We start from the raw sequence: 20,640 nt of genomic DNA, 5'->3' as shown, positions 1-20,640 counted from the left end.
GAGAAAGGGGGGGTGCTCAGTCAAATGTTAGCTGGAGCAAACTACATTCTCTTGCCAGCCCTGTTTTCTCAGATGGGGACTCAAAAGGGAGCTGGGTCGGCCCAGGGTCCTGACCTTAGGCTGTAAGAAGTCAGCCACGATTGGCCATCCCTGAGTGCCAGAGGCTGAATGACATGTTCTTACCAAGAGTCAATGTCACCCTCTTCCCCTTCCTTGACTGTATCTTTAGGCTTTTGCCCCTGTTGCCCCCCTTCCCCCCAGCCCTCTGCATGGTAGGGAATGCTCTTTCCCAAATCTTTGCATGGCTGGTTTCTTTTTGTTGTTCAGCTTGGAGCTGAAACATTACTTTCGTCTAAAGTCTCCATCCTAAATCCATTGCCCTGTTGGAGTCTCCAATCTTTTCTGGTTTGTTTTCCATCTCTGTCCACTATAGGGTGGAACCCTGGACCAGCATGAGGATAGGCAATGAGTTTGCTGAGAATCTCCGTGTGCACTCACCACAGGTCAGAAGAGAACACGGGACTGTCTGCCTTGGTCTCTTGATACAGGTGCCCCCCCTCTGTCCTTTCCTTAGGGGAGAACCCCCCACAGAGAGGGGTGTGCATGTCAGGGGCGGGGTGCAGGCACAGCTGATACTACCGCATCCTGGGTGGAACAGAGCACAGGGCATGTGGTAGGTCTGGTGCGTCTGGAAGTGGGGAGACCCAGGGATGGGGCTGTTCTGTGAATTCTCTGGTTTCCATTGCATCTGAGTGTTGTGGGTCTGGGGTGAGGTGGGGATTGATCTCTCAGAATCACGTAGATGTCTGCGGTACCAGAATGAGGATTCTGTCAGCATCCAGGAGTGTGAGAGAACAAGCCTGGGCTTCTATAACCGTGGGCAGTAGTAGTCAAATTTTTCTGTTGAAAATAACTACAAATGACAGATGAAATATTCTTCAAATCTGTTAAAGCAGTTGAGAACTAACAAGAGAGTGAAAGCTAAGAGGAAATGGGAGTCTGAGAAGGAGGCCCCTGAGGCTACTGTGCCCCAAGGATGTTGGTTCTGGAACTGAACCCAAGGGAGGCCGAAAGTCAACCCAGCTCACCCCAGCGCTGGGGCTGCACAGAGTGTTCATAGACACAGGATACCAAAGCATGAATTTGGGGCTGTGGGTCTGGCTCTGTGCTGTTTAGGTTTGAGTAGCTGGGGTGTTTTAGGGACTTCAAGGCCTAAATTTGGTTCCAAGTATTCCTGGGCACCCATGTGACTTTCTCAGGGCTGCTGTAACACATGACCACAAACTGGACGGCTTGACAAAAATTTATTCTTTTTCTGAAATCCAGTTGGGAGCAGGGGCACCTCGTGCTTCACACTCTGAGGGCGATCCTGTTCCACACCTTGCCCAGCCTCACATTGGTGGCCTGTGGTCCTTAGTGTTCTTTGACTCTTAGATGTGTCACTTCTGTCTCTGCCTTGTTTTTATATGGCCTTCTCCCTGTGTGTCTCTATGTCTCATTTTCTTTTCTTATAAGGGCACCAGTCATTGGATTATGGCCACCCCAATCTTAACTTGATTACATCTAAAGAGACCCCATTTCCAAATACGGTCACATTTATAGGCAGTGAAGCTTAGGTCTTAAACATCTTTTGGGGGACACTATGCCTTGTCAGGTTGGGCTGCTATCATAGACTAGCACATTCTACTATAGACAGGCTGGAAGTCCAAGGTCATGGTATCAGCGGATCTCGTGTCTGGAGATGGCCTACTTGTGCTTCATAAACAGCCACCTTCTTGTGTCCTCACATGGCAGAACAGGTGAGTGAGCTCTTTGTGGTCTCTTTTATCAGGGCACTAATCCCATTCATTAGGGCTCTACTCTCATGACCCAGATCATCTCCCAAAGGCCCCACCTCCAAAGTCCATCATTTTTCAGGTCAGGATTTCAACACATGAATTTTGAGGGGACACAAACATTCAGTCTGCGGCACAATCCATCCCATAATAGTACCATTAAATGCCTAGCAAAAGGAGGCACCAAAGAATCCCCACAAAAAAGCTTCTTAAGGACAATGAACAGGATACAGTTAAACCACCAAGCACTCAATGCCACACGGCGCCCTGAACAGGACAGGTTGCATGAGACATCCTAGGGAACAGAAATACAAGCAGAAATACACAAATGGGACCTATTCAAACAGGAAATTGTCCACAGTGAATGAAACTATTGATAAAAACAAAAAAGCCACCTACTGAATGGGAGAAAATATTTGCAAATGACATGTTTTTTAAAATTTATATTGGAGTATCATTGATTTGGCCTTTTTTACAGTTCATGAGGTTCTCACAGCAAGTATACTGGGGTGGTTTGCCGTTCCCTTCTCCAGTGGATCATGTTTTGTCAGGACTCTTCTACGAACCATCTGTCTTGGGTGGCTCTGCACGTCATGGCTCATAGCTTCATTGAGTTATGGAAGCCCCTTCGCCACAACAAGGTTATGATGTGTGAAAGGGGCCAAATCATCTCCCATGCTAGTAAGGTCATGCTTAAAATCTTGCATGCTAGGCTTCAGCATTATGTGAACCAAGAGCTTCCAGATGTCCACAAGAAAGAAAGTGAAAGTGAAGTCTCTCAGTCATGTCCAACTCTTTGCGACTCCATGGACTGTAGCCTATCACACTCCTCCATCCATGGGATTTTCCAGGCAAGAGTACTGGAGTGGGTTTCCATTTCCTTCTCCAGAGGATCTTCCTGACCCAGGGATCAAACCCAGATCTCCTGCATTGTAGGCAGATACTTTACCGTCTGAGCCACCAGCAAAGTCCATATTAGAAAAGGAAGAGGAACTAGAGGTCAAATTGTCAACATTCGTTGGATTATAGAGAAAGCAAGGTAGTTTCAGAAAAACATCTACCTCTCTTTCTTCGACTGTGCTAAGGCCTTTGACTATGTGGATCATGACAAACTGTGGAAAGCTCTTAGAGAGATGGGAATACCAGACCATCATACCTGTCTCCTGAGAAACCTGTATGTGAGTCAAAAAGCAACAGTTAGAACCCTGTATGGAACAACTGATTGGTTCAAGATTGAGAAAGGAAAACTACAGGGCTGTCTGCTTAATCTAAATGCTGTCTATTTGATCTATATGGTGAGCACATCATGAAATGCCAAGCTGGATGAGTTACAAGCTGAAATCAAGATAAGCAGGAGAAACATCAACAACCTCAGATACGTGGATGATACCACTCTAATGGCAGAAAGCAAAGAGGAACTAAAGAGCCTCTTGAGGGTGAAGGAGGATAATGCAGGGTGCAGCATGCTTGGGGCTGGTGCATGGGGATGACCCAGAAAGATGTTGTGGGGAGGAAGGTGGGAGGGGTGGTCATGTTTGGGAATGCATGTAAGAATTAAAGATTTTAAAATAAAATAAAAAAAGAAAAAGCTGGCTTAAGTAAGACTAAATGTTTAAAAAACTAAGATCACGGCACTCCAGCCCTGTTACTGCATGGCAAGTAGAAGGGGAAAAGGTGGAAGTAGTTACAGATTTCCTCTTCTTGGGCTTCAAAATAACCACAGATGGTGACTGCAGCCATGAAATCAGAAGATGATTGCTTCTTGGCAAGAAAAGGATGACAAACCTAGACAGGCTGTTAAAATCAGAGACATTACTCTGCCGACAAAGGTACCTATAGTCAAGGCTAAAGTCTTCCTAGTGGTCACATTTGGTTGTGAGAGCTAGACAGTTAAGAAAGCTGAGTGCCAAAAAATTGATGGCCTTCGAGCAGTGGTACTATAGAAGACTTCTGAAAGTGCCTTGGACAGAAAGGAGATGAAACCAGTCAATCCGAAAGGAAAACCCTGAATATTCACTGGAAGGACAGATGTTGAAGCCGAAGCTCCAGTATTTTGGTCATCTGATGTGAACAGACGACTCATTGGAAAAGTCCCTGATGCTGGGAAAGATTGAGGGTAGAAGGAGAAGAGGGTGTCAGAGGTTGAGATGGCTGGACATCAGAGATAAACTTGAACTTGGGCAAACTCCAGGAGATGGTGAGGGATAGAGAGACCTGGCATGCTGAAGTCTATGGGGTCACAAAGTGTCGAACACAACTGGGCGACTGAACAACAATAGTTGATTTACAATTCTGTGTTAGTTTCAGGTGTACAACAAAATGATTCAATTATACATATACATATATCCACTCTTTTAGATTCTTTTCCATATAGGCCATTACAGAGTACTGAATAGTGTTCCCTGTGCTATATAGTAGGTGCTTATTATCTATTTTATATATAGTAGAGTGTATATGTCAATCCCAATCTCCCAATTTGTCCCCACCCACCCCCTGCTTTCCCCCTGGTTACCATAAATTTGTTTTCTACATCTGTGACTCTATTTCTGTTTTGTAAATAAGTTCATTTCTACCATTTTTTAGATTTCACATATGAGTGATATCATATGATATTTGTCTTTCCCTGTCTGACTGACTTCACTCAGTATCACAATCTTTATGTCCATCCATATGGCTGCAAATGGCATGATTTTGTTCTCTTTTATGGCTGATATTTCATTGTATATATGTACCACATCTTTTAAAATCCATTTATCTATTGATGGACATTTACATTGCTTCCCTGTCTTGGATATAAAAAGTGCTGCTAAAAAAGAAAAAAAAAGTGCTGCTGTGAACACTGGAGTGCATATATATTTTTGAGTTATGTTTTTTTCTGGGTATATGCTCAGTAGTGGGATTGCTGTGTCATGTGGTAGTTCTGTTTTTATTTTTTTTAATTTGTTTGTTTTAATTGGAGACTAATTACTTTGCAATATTGTAGTGGTTTTTGCCATACATTGACAAGAATCAGCAATGGGTGTACATGTATCCCCTATTCTGAACCCCCCTCCTACCTTGCTCCTGATCCCATCCCTCAGGGTCATCCCAGTTTGCCAGCCTTGAGCACCCTGTATCATGCACTGAACCTGGACTGGCAATCTATTTCACATATGGTAATATACATGTTTCAAGGATATTCTCTTAAAGCATCCCACCCTTGCCTTCTCCCACAGAGTCCAAAAGTCTGTTCTTTATATCTCTGTCTCTTTTGCTGTCTTGCACATAGGGTCATGGTTACCATCTTTCTAAATTTCATATATATGCCTTAATATACTGTATTGGTGTTTTTCTTTCTGACTTACTTCACTCTGTATAATAGGCTCCAGTTTCATCCACCTCATTAGAACTGATTCAAATGCATTCTTGTTAATAGCTGAGTCATATTCCATTGTGTATATGTACCACAGCTTTCTTATCCATTCATCCGCCGATGGACATCTAGGTTGCTTGCATGTCCTAGCTGTTGTAAACAGTGCTGCAATGAACATTGTGGTACATGTGTCTCTTTCAATTCTGGTTTCCTGGTGTGTATGCCCAGCAGTGGGATTGCTGGGTTGTATGGGAGTTCTGTTCTCAGTTTTTTAAGGAATCTCCACACTGTTCTCCATAGTGGCTGTACTAGTTTGCATTCCCACCAACAGTGTAAGAGCGTTCCCTTTTCTCTGCACCCTCTCCAGAATTTATTGTTTGTAGACTTTTTGATAGCAGCCATTCTGACTGCCATGAGATGGTATCTCATTGTGGTTTTGATTTGTATTTCTCTGATAATGAGTGATGTTGAGCATCTTTTCAGGTTTTTGTTAGCCATATGTATGTCTTCTTTGGAGAAATGTCTGTTTAGTTCTTTGGCCCATTTTTTGATTGGGTCATTTATTTTTCTGGAATTGAGCTGCATGACCTGCTTGTATATTTTTGAGATTAACTCTTTGTCAGGTACTTCATTTACTATTATTTTCTCCCATTCTGAAGGCTGCCTTTTCATCTTACTTATAGTTTCCTTCGTTGTGCAAATGCTTTTCAGTTTAATTAGATGCCATTTGTTAATTTTTCCTTTTATTTCCGTTACTCTGGGAGGTGGGTCATAGAGGATCCTGCTGTGATTTATGTTGGAGAGTGTTTTTCCTATGTTTTCCTCTAGGACTTTTATAGTCTTAAATTTAGATCTTTAATCCATTTTGAGTTTAATTTTGTGTATGGTGTTAGAAAGTGTTCTAGTTTCATGCTTTTCCCAGTTTTCCCAGCACCCCTTGTTAAAGAGATTGTCTTTTCTCCATTTTATATTCTTCCCACCTTTGTCAAAGATAAGGTGTCCATAGGTGCATGGATTTATCTCTGGGCTTTCTATTTTGTTCCATTGATCTATATTTCTGTCTTTGTGCCAGTACCATATTGTCTTGATGACTGTAGCTTTGTAGTATAGTCTGAAGTCAGGCAGGTTGATTCCCCCAGTTCCATTCTTCTTTCTCAAGATTGCTTTGGCTACTCGAGTTTTTTTTTTTTTTTTTTTAATTTCCATACAAATTGTGAAGTTATTTGTTCTAGTTCTCTGAAAAATACCATTGGTAGCTTGATAGGGATTGCATTGAATCTATAGATTGCTTTGGGTAGTATACTCATTTTCACTATATTGATTCTTCCCATCCATGAAGATGGTATATTTCCCCCATCTATTTGTGTCATCTCTGAGTTGTTTCATCAGTGTTTTATAGTTTTCTATATATAGGTCTTTTGTTTCTTTAGGTAGATGTATTCCTAAGTATTTTATTCTTTTCGTTGCAATGGTGAATGGAATTGTTTCCCTAATTTATTTTTCTACTTTCTCATTATTAGTGTATAGGAATGCAAGGGATTTCTGAGTGTTGATTTTATATCCTGCAACTTTACTATGTTCATTGATTACCTCTAGTAATTTTCTGGTGGTGCATTTGGGGTTTTCTATGTAGAGGATCATCTCATTTGCAAACAGTGAGAGTTTTACTTCTTTTCCAATCTGGATTCCTTTTATTTCTTTTTCTTATCTGATTGCTGTGAGTAAAACTTCCAAAACTATGTTAAATAGTAGTGCTGAGAGTGGGAACCCTTGTCTTGTTCCTGACTTTAGGGGAAATACTCTCAGTTTTTCACCATTGAGGATAATGTTTGCTGTGGGTTTATCATGTATGGCTTTTATTATGTTGAGATATGGTCCTTCCATGCCTGCTTTCTGGAGGGTTTTTTTTTTATTATCATAAATAGATGTTTAATTTTGTTGAGAGCTTTCTCTGCATCTATTGAGATAATCATATGGTTTTTATCTTTCAATTTGTTAATGTGGTGTATTACACTGATTGATTTGTGGATATTGAAGAATCCTTGCATCCCTGGGATAAAGCCCACTTGGTCACGATGTATGATAATTTTAATATGTTGTTGGATTCTGTTTGCTAGAATTTTGTTGAGGATTTTTGCATCTATGTTCATCAGAGATATTGGCCTGTTGTTCTCTTTTTTTGTGGCATCTTTGTCTGGTTTTGGTATTAGGGTGTTGGAGGCCTCATAGAATGAGTTTGGCAGCTTTCCTTCCTCTGCAATTTTCTGGAAGAGTTAGGATAGGTGTTAGCTCTTCTCCAAATTTTTGGTAGAATTCACCTGCGAAGCCATCTGGTCCTGGGCTTTTGTTTGTTGAAAGATTTTTGATTCCTGTTTCAATTTCTGTGCTTGTGGTGGGTCTGTTAAGATTTTCTATTTCTTCCTGGTTCAGTTTTGGAAGGTCATACTTTTCTAAGAATTCATCAATTTCTTCCAAGTTGTCCATTTTATTGGCCTATAGTTGCTGATAGTAGTCTCTTATGATCCTTTGTATTTCTGTGTTGTCTGTTGTGATTTCTCCATTTTTATTTCTAATTTTGTTGAATTGATTCTTCTTCCTTTTTTTCTTGATGAGTCTGGCTACTGGTTTGTCTATTTTATTTATCTTCTCAAAGAACCAGCTTTTAGTTTTGTTGAGTTTTGCTGTAGTCTCCTTTGTTTCTTTTTCACTTATTTCTGCCCTAATGTTTATGATTTCTTTCCTTCTAGTAATCCTTGAGTTTTTCATTTCTTCTTTTACTCATTGCTTTAGGTGTAAAGTTAGGTTATGTATTTGACTTTTTTCTTGTTTCTTGAGGTAAGCTTATATTGCTATGAAACTTCCTCTTAACACTATTTTACTGAATCCCATAGGTTTTGGGTTGTTGTGTTTTCATTTTCATTTGTTTCTATGCATATTTTGATTTCTTTTTTGATTTCTTCTGATTTGTTGGTTATTCTGAAGCATGTTCTTTAGCTTCCATATGTTTGTATTTTTAATAGTTTTTTTTCCCTGTAGTTAACATCTAATCTTACTGCATTGTTATCAGAAAAGATGCTTGAAATGATTACACATTTTTTTTTTGAATTTACCAAGGCTAGATTTATTGCCCAGGATGTGATCTATCCTGGAGAATGTTCCATGTGCACTTGAGAAAAAGGTGAAATTCGTTGTTTTGGGGTGAAATGTCCCACAGATATCAATTAGGTCTAACTGGTCCATTTAAAGTTTGTGTTTCCTTTGTAATTTTCTGTTTGGTTGATCTATCCATAGGTGTGAGTGGGGTATTAAAGTCTCCCACTATTATTTTGTTACTGTTAATTTCCCCTTTCATACTTGTTAGCATTTCCTTTACATATTGTGCTGCTCCTATGTTGGGTGCATATATATATATATATATGTATATATACACACATATATATATAAAATAATTGTTTTATATATATAATAGTTATATCTTCCTCTTGGACTGATCTTTTGATTATTATGTAGTGTCCTTCTTTGTCTCTTTTCACAGCCTTTATTTCAAAGTCTATTTTATCTGATATGAGTATTGCTACTCCTGCTTTTTTTTGGTCTCCATTTGTATGGAATATCTTTTTCCAGCCCTTCACTTTCAGTCTGTATGTGCCCCTTGTTTTGAGGTGGGTCTCTTGTAGACAGCATATATAGGGGTCTTGTTTTTGTATGCATTCATCCAGTCTTTGTCTTTTGGTTGGGACATTCAACCCATTTACCTTTAAGGTAATTATTGATAAGTATGATCCCATTGCCATTACTTTGTTGTTTTGAGTTCAAGTTTATAAACCTTTTCTCTGTTTCCTGAGAAATGAATGAAGTAAATGAAATAAATGCTTTAGCATTTGTTGAAGAACTGGTTTGGTGGTGCTGAATTCTCAGCTTTTGCTAGTCTGTAAAGCTTTTGATTTCTCCTTCATATTTGAATGAGATCCTTGCTGGGTTTCTTGGACTTGGGTGGCTATTTCTTTCCCCATTTTAGGGAAGTTTTCCACTATTATCTCCTCAAGTATTTTCTCATGCCCTTTCTTTTTGTCTTCTTCTTCTGGGACTCCTATGATTCGAATGTTGGGGCATTTAACATTGTCCCAGAGGTCTCTGAGGCTGTCCTCATTTCTTTTAATTCTTTTTTCCTCTCTGCTTCATTTATTTCTACCATTCTATCTTCCACCTCACTTATCCTATCCTTTGCCTCAGTTATTCTACTGTTGGTTCCCTCCAGAGTGGTTTTGATCTCAGTTATTGCATTATTCATTATTGATTGACTTTTTTTATTTCTGCCAGGTCCTTGTTAAACATTTCTTGAATCTTCTCAATCCTTGTCTCTAGTCTATTTATTTGCAACTCCATTTTTTTTCAAGATTTTGAATCATCTTTACTATCACTATTCTGAATTCTTTTTCAGGTAGACTCCCATTCTCTTCATCTTTGGTGTAGTTTGGTGGACATTTATCATGTTCCTTTACCTGCTGACTATTTCTCTGCCTTTTCATTTGTTTATTTCTTTTTAAATATAAATTTATTTATTTTAATTGGAGGCTAATTACTTTACAATATTGTATTGGTTTTGCCATACATTGACATGAATATGCCACGGGTGTACATGTGTTCCCCATCCTGAACCCCCCCTCCCACTTCCCTCCCCATCCCCTCCCTCTGGGTCTTCCCAGTGTCATTTGTTTAGATTGCTGTGTTTGGGGTGGCCTTTCTGTAGGCTGGAAATATGTGGTTCCTCTTTATTTTGGAGGTTGCTCCGTGTGGGTGGGGTTGGACGAGTTGCTTGTCAAGATTTCCTGATTAGGGAAGCTTGCATCTGTGTTCTGGTGTGTGGAGCTGGATCTCTTCTCTCTGGAGTGCAGTGAAGTGTCCAGTGTGATTTTTGGGGTGTCTGTGGGTTTGGCGTGACATTGGGCAGCCTGTATTTTAATGCTCAGGGCTGTGTTCCTGCGTTGCTGGAGAATCAGCATGGTATGTCTTGTTCTGGAATTTGTTGGCCCTTGGGTGGAGCTTGTCAAGTGTAGGTCCTTTCAGTGTAGGTATGGAGGCTTTTTTTTTTTTTTTTTTTTTTGGTATGGAGGCTTTTGGATGAGCTCTTGTCAATTCCTGTTCCCTGGAGTCAGGAGTTTTCTGGTGTTCTCAAGTTTTGGATTTAAGCCTCCTGCCTCTGACTTTCAGTCTTATTCTTACAGTAGCTCAAGAATTCTCCATCCACATAGCACAGATGATAAAACATCTAGGTTAATGGTGAAAAGATTCTCCATAGTGAGTGGCACCCAAAGAAGTTCACAGAGTTACATGGAGAAAAGAAGAGGGAGGAAGGAGATAGAGGTGACCAGGAGGAGAAGAGGGAGAATCAAAAGGGGAGAGAGTAATCTAGCCATTAATTATACCCCTAAGTAAAAATGGGCACTTATATTCTAAAAGGTACAAAATGAATAACAATACCAAAAAGCAAAGATTGAAAATCTAGTGTAGATTTTCAGGTTAGATTCTCAAAAATACAATATTAAAAATGCAAAACAAAATCTATTTATTTACATCTATATCTATATATGAAATTTGCTTTAATAGTAGGGTCTTTTTTGCAAGGTAATAGTAGGTTATAAAAATGAAAAAGGAGTAATAAAGAACTTTAAAAAATTAAAAAGATTAAAAAATGATAATAGTAAAAATGTATCTAGGTATTTCTCTGGAGATGTTGAGGGCAGTGTGGGGTTAGTTCAGTTTCAGATAGTTCCTTGTTCCAGCTTATATTTCTTCTCAAGGTCTGTAGGCCTCTCCAATGCTTAGTGCTAACTACAGGGTTTTAATCTGTTGTACCTGTCACTTCCAGAGAAGTTTCCTCTTCTTTGTTTGTTTTGGCTTTCTCTGTTTGCAAGTCTCTTCAGTGTCAAATTTTTACCAAGACAAAGGGGGTGAAGGTGGTCACTTATTTAGGCTCACTTGTTCAGTTGTGTTGTGAGGAGGGAGTTCAGTTCACTTCAGTCGCTCAGTCATGTCCAACTCTTTGTGACCCCATGGACTGTAGCATGCAGTCCTCCCTGTCTATCACCAACTTCCAGAATTTACTCAAACTCATGTCCATTGAGTCGGTGATGCCCTCCAACCATCTCATCCTCTGTCATCCCCTTCTCCTCCCGCCTTCAATCTTTCGCAGCATCAGGGTCTTTTCAAATGAGTCAGCTCTTCGCATCAGTGGCCATAGTATTGGAGTTTCAGCTTCAACATCAATCCTTCCAATGAATATTCAGGATTGATCTCCTTTAGGATGAACTGGTTGGATCTCTTTGCAGTCCAAGGGACTCTCAAGAGTCTTCTCCAACACCACAATTCAAAAGCATCAATTCTTTGGCACTCAGCTTTCTGTATAGTCCAACTCTCACATCCATACGTGACTAGTGGAAAGACCATAGCCTTGACTAGACGGACCTTTGTTGACAAGGTAATGTCTCTGCTTTTTAATATGCTGTCTTGGTTGGTCATAACTTTTCTTCCAAGGAGTAAGCATCTTTTAATTTCATGGCTGAAGTCACTATCTGCACTGATTTTGGAGCCCCCCAAAATAAAGCCTGTCACTGCACTGTTTCCCCATCTATTGGCCATGAATTGAAGGGACCAGATGCCATGATCTTTGTTTTCTGAATGTTGAGCTTCAAGCCAACGTTTTCATTCTCCTCTTTCACTTTCATCAAGAGACTCTTTAGTTCTTCTTTGCTTTCTGCCATAAATATGGTGTCATTTGCATATCTGAGATTATTGATATTTTCCCCAGAAGTCTTGATTCCAGCTTGTACTTCATCCAGCTCAGCATTTCACAGGATGTACTCTGCTGCTGCTGCTGCTGCTGCTGCTGCTGCTGCGTCGCTTCAGTCGTGTCTGACTCTGTGCGACCCCATAGATGGCAGCCCACCAGGCTCCCCTGTCTCTGGGATTCTCCAGGCAAGAACACTGGAGTCGGTTACCATTTCCTTCCCCAATGCATGAAAGTGAAAAGTGAAAGTGAAGTCGCTCAGTTGTGTCCGACTCTGTGTGACCCCATAGACGGCAGCCCACCAGGCTCCTCCTTCCATGAGATTTTCCAGGAATTTCCTTATATACTCTGTATATAAGTTAAATAAGGGTGACAATATACAGCCTTGATATACTCCTTTTCTAGTTGGAACTAGTCTGTTGTTCCATGTCCAGTTCTAACTGTTGCTTCCCTACCTGCATGGAGATTTCTCAAGAGGCTAGTTAGGTGGTCTGGTATTCCCATCTCTTTAAGAACGCTGCAAACAAATACCACTGGCATGTGTGTGGAGTGTTTGCAGTGTATGGACCACATGGGGTTTGCCCCAGTTCATGGTAGCATGTGTTTCCCGGTCTACACTGCTCAGGGTCCAGGTTGCTCTGCATGGGAACTGTCCAAAGTGGGACCTGTGTTTTGTTCACTCCCCAGGTCTGAGCTGCTCAGGTTCAGGTTCTCAGGCACTCTGCAAGGGCACAGACTTGGTTGGGCATTCATTTTTTCCCCTTCCCAGGTCCAAGCACCTCACGCGACCAGGTGCTTGATCTCACACACTGTCTCAGGTGTGCCGTGTGTCTCCTTTGGCGAGCTGATATCAGGCTGCGACACTCCTAGTGGATGTCAACTGTCCAGGATCCCAGGAAGATGTGATTAGCAACTGGAGGCCTGCTCACAGTTTGGTGGAGGATGCCGTCTCTGGGGCCGAGATGGCCCCTCACCTCCTGGCTCTGGCTGTCGACCGTCTGCCTCTTTGCCTCCATCTGGGGACTGGTTGGTTTTAAGCCAGCCAGCTCTCCTTTGGTGTTCACTCAGTCCTTTGTTCTGTGAGTGGGCCAAGCTGCTAGTTAGCTCAGAGCTTTTCCCTGGAAAGTTCTCTCTCTCTCTCTCTCTCTCTCTCTCTCTCTCTCTCTTTTTTCCCCTCTTTCTCTGGCTATCCCATAGTTTGGGTTGCTATGTCATGTTAGCTCCCTCAGATTGTCCTTAGGGCATTCAGGCCTGGTCCTTACCCTAAGCATGCAACCTGTGCCTCCCTGTGGTTAGGTGCGTATTCTGTGGGTTTTCTTTTTGTTTTCTTTCTCTCGGTTATATTGCCCTCTGAGATTCCAAAACTCCCCACAGACATGCTGGTGAGAGGGCTTCCTGCTATTTGGAAATGTCTCTTCCTTCACCACTCCCTCCCCAGGACGGGTCTCCATCCCTAACTCTTTTGTCTTTTTGTCTTTTATATTTTGTCCTACTTCCTTTTGAAGAGAATGGATTGCCTTTCTGGGTGCCTGGTGTCCTCTGCCAGTGTTAAGAAGTTGTTTTGTGTAAGTTGCTCAGCATTCAAATTATCTTCTGATGAATTTGTGGGGGGAGAAAGTGGTCTACCCGTCCTATTCCTCTGCCATCTTAGGACTGCCCCTATATTGGCAGATTTATTCACAAACACTGTTCCTAATGTACTGTGATTAGTCGCTCATTCGTGTCCGATTCTTTACGACCCCATGGTCTGTAGCCTGCCAGGCTCCTTTGTCCACAGGGATTCTCCAGGCAGGAATACTGGAGTGGGTTGCCTTGCCCTCCTCCAGGGGATCTTCCCAACCCAGGGATCGAACCCAGGTCTCCCACATTGCAGGAAGATTCTTTACCGTCTGAGCCACCAGGGAAGCCCAAGAACACTGGAGTGGGTAGCCTATCCCTTCTCCAGGGTATCTTCCCAATCCAGGAGTCGAACCAGGGTTTCCTGCATTGCAGGAGGATTCTTTACTTGCTGAGCTACCAGGGAAGCCCTTAAACCACTTTGTCTGTGGTATTTTATTATTATTTTATTATGCCAGGCTAATCTGACAAATGGGCTTTCCAGGTGGCTTAGTGGTAAAATAAAGAATCTACTCAGAGGTTAAAGCATCTGCCTGGAATGCGGGAGACCAGGGTTCAATCCCTGGGTCGGGAAGATCCCCTGGAGAAAGAAATGGCAACCTACTCCAGTACTCTTGCCTGGAGAATCCCATGGAGGGAGGAGCCTGGTAAGCTACATGGGGTCGCAAAGAGTCGGGAGCGAGTTCACTTTCACTTTCACCTGCCAAGTGAGTTCGATCCTTGGTTCAGGAATATCCCCTGAGGAAAGAAATGACAACCCACTCCATTATCCTTGCCAGGAAAACCCCATGGCCATAGACAGAGGAGCCTGCTCTGCTGCAGTTCATGGGGGTGCAAAAGAGTTGGGCACAACTTAGCGACTAAACAACAAGATGACAACATCAGGGTAGAAAGTCAGAAACTGGACACTTTCATACCCAACTGGTTGGAGTCAAATTGATGCAACGTTTTTGGAGGGCAATTTGGTAACGTATAAAACATTTAAAAAAGAGATTACTTTTTGACCCAAGAATGCTCCTTCTTAAATCAGAATTATTGTACATCCTGTGTTGGTGGTGGTTTAGTCACTCAGGCATGTCCGAGTCTTACGACCCATGGACTGTAGCCCACCAGGCTCCTCTTCCATGGGATTTCCCAGGCAAGAATACTGGAGTGGGTTGCCATTTCCTTCTCCACATAATGTATTACACAAAAACAAATGTACCAGGATACCAAATGTATCAGGTTTGTTTATAATACTGACAAATTTAAAACAGTCTAAAGACCTATATACAAGAGATTGGTTAAAATACCTATGGATTACACATTCTGAGGAATATTATACAGCTCTTAAAGTACTGTGGATGGCACAGGCTTCACTGTATCCACTATATGGCCCAATTTTGGGTTGATTCTGGGTGCCCTGTCTGGCAAGGGATGGTCATTCTCCTTGTCCCCTTCCTCCAGCTGCCCCTTGCAGTGTCCCTCCCCTCCTTTGACTCACTGGTCTCCTTTTCTACTATGATATGGGTTGATTAGCAAGGAACTAATCCCTTAGTAACAAAATAGGCCTATTTCTCCCTTGAAGTAATAAAGTAGGACCAAATCTTCAGACCACATTAGTTAAGTAAGAAAGAAAATTATGATTCTTCAATTCACTTCGCTATTGCAAGTGAAGAACAAGTGGAACAAAAACGACCAAGAATATCCACAGTGGTTTTTAAGCCAAAGGGAGAATTTCTAGGTCTGTGTAACTACAAGGTACAGAGGTAGTTTGTCTTTAGGCATGGCTGGATTCAGCATTTTATTCCCTGAGATTTACCTTCTTGCTCCAACTCTCCCTCTGTCCTTTCGCCATCCTGTCTCCCCTAGATACCCAAAGTGTCACTGGTTGGATGATATCACCACAGCTGGAGGAAAGCAGTGCTCCAATTTGGCAGGCCTGGGCCACATGCCCACCCCTGGAATCAGAGGTGAAGTCAACTCTATCACAGTCACAATGGCTGAGAGAAAAGGAAAGGGGCAATTTTCCCAGGTGACAGCATACCAGTACCAAAAGAAGGAAAATGGATGCTGGGTTACAAAATCCATACATGTCCTTAACAGTGGTATACACTTTTCATCAAATTCAAAATCAAGTTCCAATGTTTGAATGGAACAAGACTGGAAAAGATTATTTCTTAATCTAACAGAGCATGCATGCTCAGTCACTCAGTCACATTCAACTCTTTGCAACCCCATAGACAGTAGACTGCCAGTCTCCTCTGTCCCTGGAATTTTCCAGGCAAGAATACTGGTGTGGGTTGCCATTTCCTTCTAAAGGGATCTTCTCAACCAAGGGTTTGAAACTGCATCTCTTGCATCTCCTGCATTAGCAGGCGGATTCTTTACCACTGTGCCACCTGGAAAGCCCAGTAATCTAATGTAGCAGACAATTATTTTCCCAAATAAAGAAAATACTTATGTCAGGGACTTCCCTGGTGGTCCAGTGGCTAGGACTCCACAATTCCAATGCAGGTTGCCCAGGTTCAATTCCTTGTGAGCTGACTAGATCCCACATTGCTGCAATTATTAAATAAGAGCCCTCATGCTGCATTGAAGATCCTGCATGCTGCAACTGAGACCCACACAAATTAAAAAAAGGTCAAAAGTAATAAGTCACATAGTGGGAGCATACTGTTAAAACAGGAATGCATCATCTCCTCACACATATTCTCAACTTCTTCTGATTTCTTTCTTATTGTTTTATTGTTTAGTTGCTCAATTGTATTCTACTCCACAACCCTACGGATTGCAGCCCACCAGGATCCTCTGTCCATGGGATTTCCCAGGCAAGAATACCGGACGGGTTGTCCTTTCTTACTCCAGGGGATCTTCCTGAATCAGATGGAATCCGAGTCTCTTGCATTGGCAGGTGGGTTCTTTACCAATGAGCCACCAAGGGATGGGCTTATTCTGATTTACTGAATCTTTATTCAGGGAAGATGCACATTTACTTTCTTTCAATTTTAACACTGTGCCACTTCCCAGGAGGCACAATGGTAAAGAATCCGCCTGCCAATGCAGCAGATGTAGGCTCGATCACTAGGTCAGAAAGATCCCCTGAGGAAGAAATGACAACCCACTCGAGTATTCTTACCTGGAAAACTCCATGGACAGAGGAGCCTGGCAGGCTATAATCCATGGGGTTGCGAAGAGTTGAACACAACTGAGTGACTGAGCACACCTTATCTGCAGATAACCTGATCATACATGGAGAAAATATGGTGAACTACTAAAACTATCAGGAAATTTCATGAGGTTGCAGAAAATACTAGACGTTCAGTTCAGTTCAGTTCAGTTGCTCAGTCGTGTCTGCCTCTTTGCGACCCCATGAATCGTAGCACGCCAGGCCTCTCTGTTCATCACAATCTCCCGGAGTTCACTCAGACTCACGTCCATTGAGTCCGTGATGCCATCCAGCCATCTCATCCTCTGTCGTCCCCTTCTCCTCCTGCCCTCAATCCCTCCCAGAATCAGAGTCTTTTCCAATGAGTCAACTCTTCACATGAGGTGGCCGAAGTACTGGAATTTGAGCTTTAGCATCATTCCTTCCAAAGAAATCCCAGGGTTGATCTCCTTCAGAATGGACTGGTTGGATCTCCTTGCAGTCCAAGGGACTCTCAAGAGTCTTCTCCAACACCACAGTTCAAAAGCATCAATTCTTCGGCACTCAGCCTTCTTCACAGTCCAACTCTCACATCCATACATGACCACAGGAAAAGCCATAGCCTTGACTAGACGGACCTTAGTTGGCAAAGTAATGTCTCTGCTTTTCAATATGCTATCTAGGTTAGTCATAACTTTTCTTCCAAGGAGTAAGCGTCTTTTAATTTCCTGGCTGCAGTCACCATCTGCAGTGATTTTGGAGCCCAAAAAAATAAAGTCTGACACTGTTTCCACTGTTTCCGCATCTATTTCCCATGAAGTGATGGGACCAGATGCCATGATCTTCGTTTTCTGAATGTAGAGCTTTAAGCCAACTTTTTCGCTCTCCTCTCACTTTCATCAAGAGGCTCTTTAGTTCTTCACTTTCTGCCATAAGCATGGTGTCATCTGCATACCTGAGGTGATTGATATTTCTCCCGGCAATCTTGATTCCAGCTTGTGTTTCTTCCAGTCCAGCGTTTCTAATGATGTACTCTGCATATAAGTTAAATAAGCAGGGTGACAATATACAGCCTTGACGTACTCCTTTTCCTATTTGGAACCAGTCTGGTGTTCCATGTCCAGTTCTAACTGTTGCTTCCTGACCTGCATACAGATTTCTCAAGAGGCAGGTTAGGTGGTCTGGTATTCATTGGATGGAGCTAACTCCTCCCCCAAAGACTTAACTAATTGTCCCCAAACTTTTCTACATTGATCTGAAACAAGGTCAGTAGGCCGTAAAGTTACAGTTCTAGAGTTTCTGAGTTGTTTGATCTGCAAGCTAAGGTTTTTACTTTGGGAGGAATCAGACCTACTGATAAAAGGTGGTCATCAAACTAGAATTCTGCGGGAGAGGCACACTTTTGAGTAGCAACCACCTACTGTACGCCAATAGCATTAAAAAATCAATAGAAAAGTAAATTTTTATCTCAGTACTTCTACCCTTTGGATTCTATCTTCAGGACATAACCAATCAGGCAAAGACTTATACAGAAGAATTCCACTGAATCATTATTAGGGATAAATGGAAACCTATTAAATGTTTAACAAGAGATGAGAATACTAGACCACCTGAACTTCCTCTTGAGAAGTCTGTATGGATGTCAAGAAGCAGCAGTTAGAACTGGGCATGGAACAACAGACTGGTTCCAAATAGGAAAAGGAGTACGTCAAGGCTGTATATTGTCACCCTGCTTATTTAACTTATATGCAGAGTACATCATGAAAAACGCTGAGTTGGAAGAAGCACAAGCTGGAATCAAGATTGCCAGGAGAAATATCAATAACTTCAGATATGCAGATGACACTACCCTTATGGCAGAAAGTGAAGAGGAACTAAAAAGCCTCTTGAAAAAAGTGAAAGAGGAGAGTGAAAAAGTTGGCTTAAATCTCTACATTCAGAAAACGAAGATCATGGCATCTGGTCCCATCACTTCCTGGGAAATAGATGGGAAAACAGTGTCAGACTTTATTTTTTTGGGCTCCAAAATCACTGCAGATGGTGATTTCAGCCATGAAATTAAAATATGCTTACTCCTTGGAAGGAAAGTTATGACCAACCTAGCATATTGAAAAGCAGAGACATTACTTTGCCAACAAAGGTCCGTCTAGTCAAGGCTATGGTTTTTCCAGTAGTCATGTATGGATGTGAGAGTTGGACTGTGAAGAAGGCTGAGTGCCAAAGAATTGATGCTTTTGAACTGTGTTGTTGGAGAAGACTCTTGAGAGTCCCTTGGACTGCAAGGAGATCCAACCAGTCCATTCTAAAGGAGATCAGTCGTGGGTGTTCTTTGGAAGGTCTGATGCTAAAGCTGAAACTCCAGTACTTTGGCCACCTCATGCGAAGAGCTGACTCATTGGAAAAGACTCTGATTCTGGGAGGGATTGGGGGCAGGAGGAGAAGGGGACGACAGAGGATGAGATGGCTGGATGGCATCACGGACTCCATGGACATGAGTGAGTGAACTCCGAGAGTTGGTGATGGACAGGGAGGCCTGGCGTGCTGCAATTCATGGGGTCACAAAGAGTCGGACATGACTGAGCGACTGAACTGAACTGAACTGAGACAACACATTAAAAAGCAGAGACATTGCTCTCCCAACAAAGGTCCATCTAGTCAAGGCCATGGTTTTTCCACTAGTCCTGTATGGATGTGAGAGTTGGAATATAAAATAAAGCTGAGTGCTAAAAAATTGATGCTTCTGAACTGTGGTGTTGGGGGAGACTCTTGAGAGTCCCTTGGACTGTATCAGTCCTGAATATTCCCTGGAAGGACTGATGTTGAAGCTGAAACTCCAATACTTTGGCCACCTGATGCAAAGAACTGACTCATTTGAAAAGACCCTGATGCTGGGAAAGATTGATGGCGGCAGGAGAAGAGGATGACAGAAGATGAGACGGTTGGATGGCATCACGGACTCAATGCATATGTTTAGTTAAACTCTGGGAGTAAATGTTGCAGTCCATGGGGTTGCAAAGAATTGGACATGACTGAGAGACTGAACTGAACTGACTGAACACTTACATTATGCTACTTCTTATATGCATCCACATACAAGTTTTTGAATAAATTTTTGAAAGAGAAAATGCTTATATGTTAAATAAAAATAATTCCAGGAAAAAATTACCCTGAGTATGCAAAAATTACATTATTGTTATAGATGATATGACAATCAGTTTTGTCCAACACTGTGACCCCATGGACTATACAATCCATGGAATTCTCCAGGTCAGAATGCTGGAATGCACAGCCTTTCCCTTCTCAGATCTTCCCAACCTAGGGCTTGAACCCAGGTCTCCCGCATTGCAGGCGTATTCTTTACCAGCTGAGCCATATAAATGCCAATATTAAACTAAGAAAGCATTCCAAAGTACTGACCACAGTTAATGCTGAATGAGAAGCCATATTTTAATTTTTTTCCATTTCCTAAATTGTCTTCAATTACACTGTACTACTAGACTATCTGAAGCCCAGAACCTTCCCTTGAAACCAAAGACAAAGGCAAGAAACTGTGGAGGGCCAGTATTTGAAAATATATTCAGACACAGAATGATAGTTCAGCTTTATTTTATGCTACAAGAAATATTGAAACACCCTCCTCTTCCAGCCAGTGGAAAACAACAGGGCCAAGAGTGCCCAAAGGCCAATATAAGCAAACAATTAGGCCCTCATAATAAATCAGCAACCAGTGTAGGAATCAATGCCCTGGGGAAGGATGCACTGCCTAGGTTAATATTAGGCGCTCTTTCTTGGCCTAGGCTTAGGGAAAACTAGGGGCACAAAGTCAAAGTGAAAGTGAAGTCGCTCAGTCGTGTCCGACTCTGCGACCCCATGGACTGTAGCCTACCAGGCTCCTCGGTCCATGGGATTTTCCAGGCAAGAG

General features: G+C 42.1%; 1 long non-coding RNA gene across 2 annotated transcripts; it reads left to right on the top strand.

Moving 5' to 3' along the window:
* Positions 1-284: 284 nt before the first annotated feature.
* On the top strand, positions 285-19,883 carry LOC138930346 (uncharacterized). 2 transcript variants are annotated; one of them, XR_011446161.1, is made up of 4 exons: positions 285-503; positions 1,693-1,799; positions 13,480-13,539; positions 15,443-19,883. It is a non-coding gene; the product is annotated as an uncharacterized lncRNA (long non-coding RNA). The 2 variants fall into 2 exon arrangements; XR_011446160.1 differs by lacking the exon at positions 285-503 and having other exon boundaries at positions 804-1,799.
* The last annotated feature ends 757 nt before the right edge of the window (positions 19,884-20,640 follow it).

This window comes from Ovis canadensis, chromosome X, assembly GCF_042477335.2.
Source record: "Ovis canadensis isolate MfBH-ARS-UI-01 breed Bighorn chromosome X, ARS-UI_OviCan_v2, whole genome shotgun sequence".
NCBI classification, from domain to species: Eukaryota; Metazoa; Chordata; class Mammalia; order Artiodactyla; family Bovidae; genus Ovis; species Ovis canadensis.
Note: the sequence above shows the minus strand (reverse complement) of the source record. Positions and strands in the feature narration are given on the sequence as shown.